Source organism: Cebus imitator, unplaced genomic scaffold (assembly GCF_001604975.1).
Source record: "Cebus imitator isolate Cc_AM_T3 unplaced genomic scaffold, Cebus_imitator-1.0 Scaffold496, whole genome shotgun sequence".
Classification (NCBI taxonomy): Eukaryota; Metazoa; Chordata; class Mammalia; order Primates; family Cebidae; genus Cebus; species Cebus imitator.
In genome coordinates, this window is record NW_016107811.1 from 719,157 (window position 1) to 726,773 (window position 7,617).

Sequence of the window (7,617 nt, forward strand, 5' to 3'; positions counted from 1 at the left end):
TCTTGTCACCCAGGCTGGAGTGCAATGGCGCGATCTCGGCTCACCACAACCTCCGCCTCCTGGGTTCAGGCAATTCTCCTGCCTCAGCCTCCTGAGTAGCTGGGATTACAGGCACGCTCCACCATGCCCAGCTAGCTTTTTGTATTTTTAGTAGAGACGGGGTTTCACCATGTTGACCAGGATGGTCTCGATCTCTTGACCTCGTGATGCCTCGGAGGCTTTTAATTCTGCGGGACCAGAGTGTCCCGCGCTCTCTGAAGGCTGTCTCTTTTCCTGCCAGTGGACAGGGGAATTAACCGGCTGATTATTTTTTCTTATGCAAATGCTCTCTGCAAAGCCCAGCCCAGGGTAATTTCTACCTCCGATTTTTAATGAAGTGGGCTGTCACCTTGAAATAGCCCTGACGCCGCTGAGCCAGGCCTGCTCCGTGCCCCTCTGGGGTGCCACTCTCCTGGCAATGCCCGGCCACATCTGGCACCTTTCTAGGCACTCACCCCTCCCAAGCAGGAAGAATGGCGCTTAGCACGTGGTAGGAGCTCAGTAAATATCTACTGATTAAAGCTGAAGATGGTAAAGTAAGGAAAGAGAAACACGCTCATTCCTATGTGGCCTGCGTGAGTCACCTCCTCACCCACGATCTCATTTTATTTCTCACAACACCTCCCTGCGGTGTACACCAGGACTGGAGATGAAGGAACTGAGGCCAGGGAAGAGATGCAGCTTGTTCAATGTTACACAGCAAGTCGAGGCAGGGTCGGGACTTGGCCTGAGATGGTTCCTTGAGACTCTCCAGCCTCCAGAAAAACCTAGGAAGGAGGCTGGTGGCGTGTCCACACTCCCCTTTATATCACAGATCACATCTGTCTGGAGTCAATGGGGAGAGAGGCCAGCACGGTGGCTCACGCTTGTAATCCCAGCACTTTGAGAGGCTGGGGTGAGAGGATGGCTTGAGCCCAGGAATTTGAGACGAGCACAAGCAACATAATAAGGCCCCATTTCTACAAAAAATAGTAAGTCACCTGGCGAATAGTGACGCATGCTTGTGGTCCCAGCTTCTCAGGAGGCTGAGGCAGGAAGGAGGATTGCTTAGGCTTGGGAGGTCATTGAGGCTGCAGTGAGCTGTGATTGTGCCACTGCACTCCAGCCTGGCTAACAGGCTTTTAAAAAAAATAAGTGGGGGGAAGGGAATTTTTGCTCCCCCACCGCCCTCACCTTCCCAGCCATCCGGGGCTCCATCAGGACCCCTGGGCCCATCAGGCAGGGGCAGCAGCGACAGCTTCCTGAGAAGCTGGGCTTGGGTGTAGAGTGTTTGCTGCCTGCGGGGCTCACCAGCCCCCCTGTGTAGTCCTGCGGGTCAGGTCACCAGCCTCACCTGTCAGTTTCTCGTCTGCCCTCCCCCAGGCTGGCCCAGCTCCCTGACTCAGCCCTCCCAAAGCCTCTGTGCCCTTGCCTACCCTCCCAGCCATGCCACTGCCAGGCTGCCCTGCCTGCCATTGGGTTAAGGGATCCCCTGTCAAAACACCCCAAAGGCCTATCACAGCGCCCAGTGCCCTTCATTTACCCTAAGATGTATGTTGGGGCCTTCCGAAGTCTAACTGGACAGATGTAATCTATTACCTGGGGGGTGTAGACCACCACCAGGGCCTTGTGCTCAGTAGTGCTGTCAACCCTCACGCCCATCATTTGCTGCACCCGCTCTTACCTAACTCCTGAAAGATCATGACTAAGGCCATGGGGTCCCCATTAGCATGGTGCAAACGGACATCAGGCTGCCTGGGCTTTCATCCTGGCATTGCCACCTTGCAGCTCTGTGACCTCGGGCATTTACTTAACCTCTCTGTGCTTCCAAGTGATGATGAATGGAATGGTTGCTTATAAAGTGCTTAGCACAGTGTCTGGCCTGTGTGAGGCCTCACCGCTGCTCTGGGTAGGATGCTGCCCTCCGTTTTCGAAGCTGGTATATCCAAGGCACACTGAGGTTTCCATCCCTGCACTGCCATTTTTCAGATGTATGACCTCGGATAGATTGGCCCCTGAGCCTCAGCTTTTTTTTGGGGGGGGGGGGGCGGCAGTTTTGCTCTTGTTGCCCAGGCTGGAGTGCAGTGGCATAATCTCGGTTCACTGCAACCTCCACCTCCCAGGTTTAACCTCAGCCTCCTGAGTAGCTGGGATTCTAGGTGCGCGCCACTATGCCTGACTAATTTTTGTATTTTTAGTAAAGACAGGGTTTCGCCATGTTGGTCAGGCTGGTCTTGGGCTCCTGACCTCGTGATTCACCCTCCTCAGCCTCCCAAAGTGCTTGGATTACAGGCGTGAGCCACCGTGCCCGGCAAACCTCAGCTTTGTTATGATCTTGGGTAGATTGGCCCCTCAAGCTCAGCTTTGATGTCACCTTGGATAGATTGGCCCCTGAATCTTAACAGTCCCAAGGTTCTGTTCAGAATTAAGCTCTGTAATATAACCCTCTGGGTAACCCTTTCCTCTGCTGGGGGAAGTGCAGGCAGGGCAGGGTCCTGCGTTGAGCTGTGTATTCCCACCACCTCCTGGCAAAGGCAAGTAGGCTTTGCATTTTATTACCAGAGGGGACATTTATGGCCATACCAAAGCAGAAGTTGCCAGCAATAGCCATCTCTACCTTTTGGCTTTCATTTTGCCAAAGCTGGAAGCCTGTGAAAGGGAGTGGTCATGCTGAGTCCTTGGGTGAGGTGGGAAGGGGGCTGATTATGACAGAAGGGAGACAGACTAGGGTGGGGGAGGAAGATTCTCGTGAGTCCCCTCCTCACTAGGAAGGGAAAAGAGGCCCATGGATCCCACAAGGAGAACTCTAGGAGGTGGCCAGGGCTTCACAGAGGTGGCGCCATGACAAGGTCACGTGGGCTTGGGCAGTGAGGCCCTCAGCAGCCACGGTCACGAGTGAGTCCCCCAGGTCCTGGTGAGATCTGGGAGCCAGAGGAAACCCTGAACAGCAACCAAGTGGCCTCTCTTACCAGTGCGGGATGAACTCTCCGCAGAGCAAAGAAGATTTGGTGGAAATAGAGTGGGACCCGCGCACACCTGAGTTTGGGACTGGGCTTCAGCTCCGCACACCAAGCCCTTGTGCTCCGCGGGGCTGCCTTTGGGGTCCTTTCCACCCTCACGCCTCTGGCCCGAGTGTGGTGGGTCCTGGCGTTACCAGCCTTGCACTGAAGGACCTTGTAGGTGTGGCCGACCCTCTAGCTGGGAAGCGGGACTCCTCCATAGACTCACATCTGTGTCAACAAAGGGAACGTGGGTGAGGAGCTGCAGGGACCTGTTCGTGGCTGGAGAAGGGGATGTGTGCCTCCAGCAATGACCCCACCCGACTGTTGGTTGGAAGTCTGGGAGAGTCCTGACACACTCACTCCCTGCCACTGGCCGGTGCTCCCAGAGGCGTGGGCACTGCTCTTCCCAGCGGCCCCAGTGCCTGTCACCTGTCTTTTTTCCTGTCCCTGTCATCCTGTGATGACGAGGCATTGTGGGAAGGTGGAGAGCTGGGCGGCTCTCCCTTCTTCTGTTCTTTCCTCCTTCCTCTGCCCGACCCTGTCACCGTCCTGTCTCTGGGCCTGTCCTCAACCCACCTCGTCCTGAGCCAGGCACCGCGCGAAGGGCGGGGACAAGTGGGTTCTCTTCCTTCCTTCTCTGAACACAGCTCCTCTTTGTGCCCATGACGAACCTTTCCAGTTCTGACCATTGCAGACCATCTCCCACAGCTCCCAGGTCACACAGAGGGAGGGGCTGCATGGCGGGCCACGGCCCTCGAGGCCGGCCCTGCTCATCTGGGAGCTTGGCCCCCAGCACAGACCCTCCTGTGGGACCCCAGCACCTGCCCCCCTCCTCCCCGGCTCTGCCAACTGGAATCAAAGCAGCGTCGGAAAGAGGGGTGCTCCCCTCAGACTTCTCTGCATTCTCCATGGGGAATGTGACCACATCAACTGCAGAGCAAAGTCATTTTCTCATTTTCTGCTGTGACAATTTAATGTCATACATGGTTCATCAAGATACACAAACAGAAATCTCCTATGACCACATCAAGTAACCTGGGCCCCTCCCCAGCATCCAGCACCCGCAGACACCTGCTGGCAGCAGCAGAGAGTAAGGGGTGAGTCCCAGCCATGGGCTGCCACAGCCCATGGAGCAGGCAGCCTTCCCTCCCCCTGCTCGGCCCCCAGCCTCGGGGTGGGTAAGCAGTGGTTTGCCAGTCAGGGACTGTGAGCTCTGACTGTGGCTTTGATGTAAGTGGTTTGGGTTCCCTTGAGTGGGGAGCTCATTCTCTCAGTCCCTCTATTGCTCATTTGCAAAAGAGGAGGCCTGGACTAGAGCCCTCTCCAGCCTTGGTGGGAGGGGACCGAGGAGGAGGCGAGTGAGGGTTTGTGCATGGAGAACACACCTGGTTGGGGACAAGATGGCAGGGCCGTGCCTCCATCAGGACCCGCTTTTCCCAGTCACCTGGGCAGGGGGTTTAACACAGCATCATTCCTCCTCACTCAGTGCAGGGGAGGAAACTGAGGGTCTGCCATCACCCGGCGTGGGGGTCAGGCAACCACTCACGCAGCTAGGATGGAGCCCTGAGCCTGTGTGACCAATACCCACATCCTGCTGCTTCTCAGCCAGTCCCCCACCAAGCTGAGCCGAGTCTATTTTGCAGGCAGCTTCCTTTTGCAAGGCACCCTCAGACCCTCCCAATGGCCTGGCAGGAAGCAGGGCTGGCCTCAGGACGCTGGGTCACAGGCAGGGACTGAAGCTCGGGAACCAGGCGACTGACCTAGGATGGGGAGCAGAAAGCCAGAGAGCAGGGTCTGGGCCAGGACTTCACGTGGGAAGTGAGGCTGCCGGGGCGCCAGCCTGGAGGGCGGAAGCAGGGCTCAGTGCGCACAGCCAGCCGGCTCGGCCATTGCCCAGCAATTCTGTCCTGCTTCCCCCACCCAGTGTCACAGGCCTTTGGAGACAAAGTCTCCAATGGCCATGAGTGGGGGTCCTTGGGCCCCAGGAGAGAGTTGGTGCCCCTGAAGAGTGAGCTACAATGTGGCCTGCCTAGGTGATGGACAGTATGGGAAAGGGGCTGCCCACCCTAGCCCCAGCCAGGCAGTAGGGTGGGCCAGGGAGAGTCCCCACAGTGCAATCCACTCCTCCCTGCACTCACATACCCCTGGGGATGGCGTCATAAGTTTTGGAGTCAGACAGGCCTGGCTTCAAATCCCACAGCTGCCTTTCCCTGGCTGTCGAGGGTGGCCTTGTCTGACCCTGGCCGCACACCCTGGGGGCCTCTCCCTGCAGCCCTGGAGTTGGATTCTCTGGAGGAGCCCTGGCCCCGCCCCTTCTTAGTCACGGGACTTGGGCAACTGACCTGTCAGCTCAGCCACTCTGAGCCTCGGTTTCTTCATGTATAAAGAAGTGAGAACAGCATCTTTCTAAAAGAGTGAAGGAGAAGATTAAACCGATGATGCGGGTGAAGGGCCCGGTGCGGTGCTGGCCTGGCATGTGGGGAGAGGGTGAGAGATAGTGGGGCAGGGGGGCTGTTACTCTGCACATGAGGAGACCGAAGCCCAGCAGTCGCAGGACCTGGGTGCATTTCAGGTGCCCATCTTCTGGCTAGGTCTGCAAAAGGAAGGTACTGGGCTGGAGGACTGCCTGGGGGAGGAGATAAAGATGGGCCCGGGCTCTGGCAGCTGGAGGTTCTCCAGGTGGGATTCCCTGGTTTCCAGATAAACATCTCCTAGCCTCTTCGGGGTTTGCTTGGGGCCCTCAGCGGAGCTTGGCTGGGATTTCTGCTCAGTATTACATCCACCTGCCCCACGTCCCGAGGTTGGGATCCTTGGAGGGGGACTTCCACAATGGGCACCTGAGTCCAATCCCCTCAATTTCGGCCGCTCATCTCCCCAAATATGACCAATGGTGCCACCTACTGGCAAAGCCAAAATCTGTGTCACTTGGCTCCTCTCTGTCCCCAGACTCAGGTGGTACCATGGCCCTCTCCACCCGGGGCCCTGTCGCTGCCTCTCCAGCCTGTGTTTGCTGTGCGGTGAGCATCTTCTTCCTGGACTACTGCTCAACCTCCAACGCGGTCTCCCCATCCATTCTTGCCCCTGTAATCCTTTCTCCTTTCAAAAGCCAGTGCCTCTCCTAAGATTCTGGTAAGACTGACTCAGCCAGCCCCCACTCATAACCTTCCATGGCTCTCCATTGCTCTCAGGGACACATCCAAACTCTTTTGATCTGGGCCCTGCCCTCACCTCCTTCCTGTTCTCTGAGACCTTCATCTCCTCTCCCCAGCAAAATCTTCACTGTGCTGCTTGTGGGGCACAAACCCTCCAGGGGCAGTCCTGCTTCCGGCCTCTGCCCAGGCTGATGCCTCTGCTGCTTTGCTAGACTCACTCCTAGTTTTTCTTTTTCTTTTTCTTTTTTTTTTTTTTTTTTTTTTTTTTTTTTTTTTTTTTTTTTTTTTTTTTTTTTTTTAAGGTCTCATTCTGTCGCCAGGCACCAGGCTGGAGTGCAGTGGCACAATCTGGGCTCACTGCAACCTCCGCCTCCCGGGTTCAAGCAATTCTCCCGCCTCAGCCTCCCAAGTAGCTGTGACTCCACCACACCCAGCTAATTTTTGTATTTTTAGTAGAGACAGGGTTTCACCATGTTGGCCAGAATGGTCTCGATCTCTTGACCTCATGATCCGCCTGTCTCAGCCTCCCAAAATGCTGGGATTACAGGCTTGAGCCACCGTGCCCGGCCATCACTCCTAGTTCTTTAAAATTCTTCTAGGCATCACCTCCTCCAAGAAGCCTTCCACCTGTAACAAATGACCACATACGTGGTGGTTTAAAACAACACAAACTTATTCTCCTACAGTTTTGGAGGCCAGAAGACTAGGATGAGCGTTATGGGGCTGAAACCAAGGTGTCGGCGGGGCTGCGTTCCTCCTGGGTGGCTCTGGGGAGAATCTCGCCCTTGCTTTTTTTGGCTTCTCAGGCTGCCTGCATGCCTGGCTCTGTCTGGGCCCTTGCCTGCATCACTCCAGCCTCTCGCTTCCATCACACTCCTGGCTCTCCGACCCTCCCTGTTATAAAGATCTTGTGATTACCTTTAGGGCGACCCAGATAATCTGGGATAATCTCGCCATCTCAGGATCCTAACTGAATCACATCTGTGGAGTTCCTTTTGCCATATCAGGTAATGTTTGCAGGTTCTGCGGATTAGGACAAGGACGCCTTTGCTGGGAGCATCATTCAGCTGGCCACCCCTCTTTCTCCCAAGCATGGATGTGAGGCCTTTCTTCTGTGCATACATGGCCCCTGAGATTTCCTCTTTGCTGTACACATCCACGTCCACCTGTGTGTAACTGTCCTTTGAGTGGTCTGACTCCCCTGCTGGTCCCAGTTGCAGGAACTGAGCTGTCCTGTGTGCCCGTGTTCCCGGGGCCTGGCGCGGCACCTGGAATAGAAGCACCAGGGGCTGAATGTTGGATGAACACCTGTGTGTCTCTCTGGCTTCTTCAGTCACCTAAAGACTGGCAGCAAGAAGCACAGCTCTGAGGCAGCCTCTGCCACCACCACACGTCCTGGTCAGGCTCCCCGCTTCCTTCCTGTCTGCTCCGGGGAGGCAGTGACC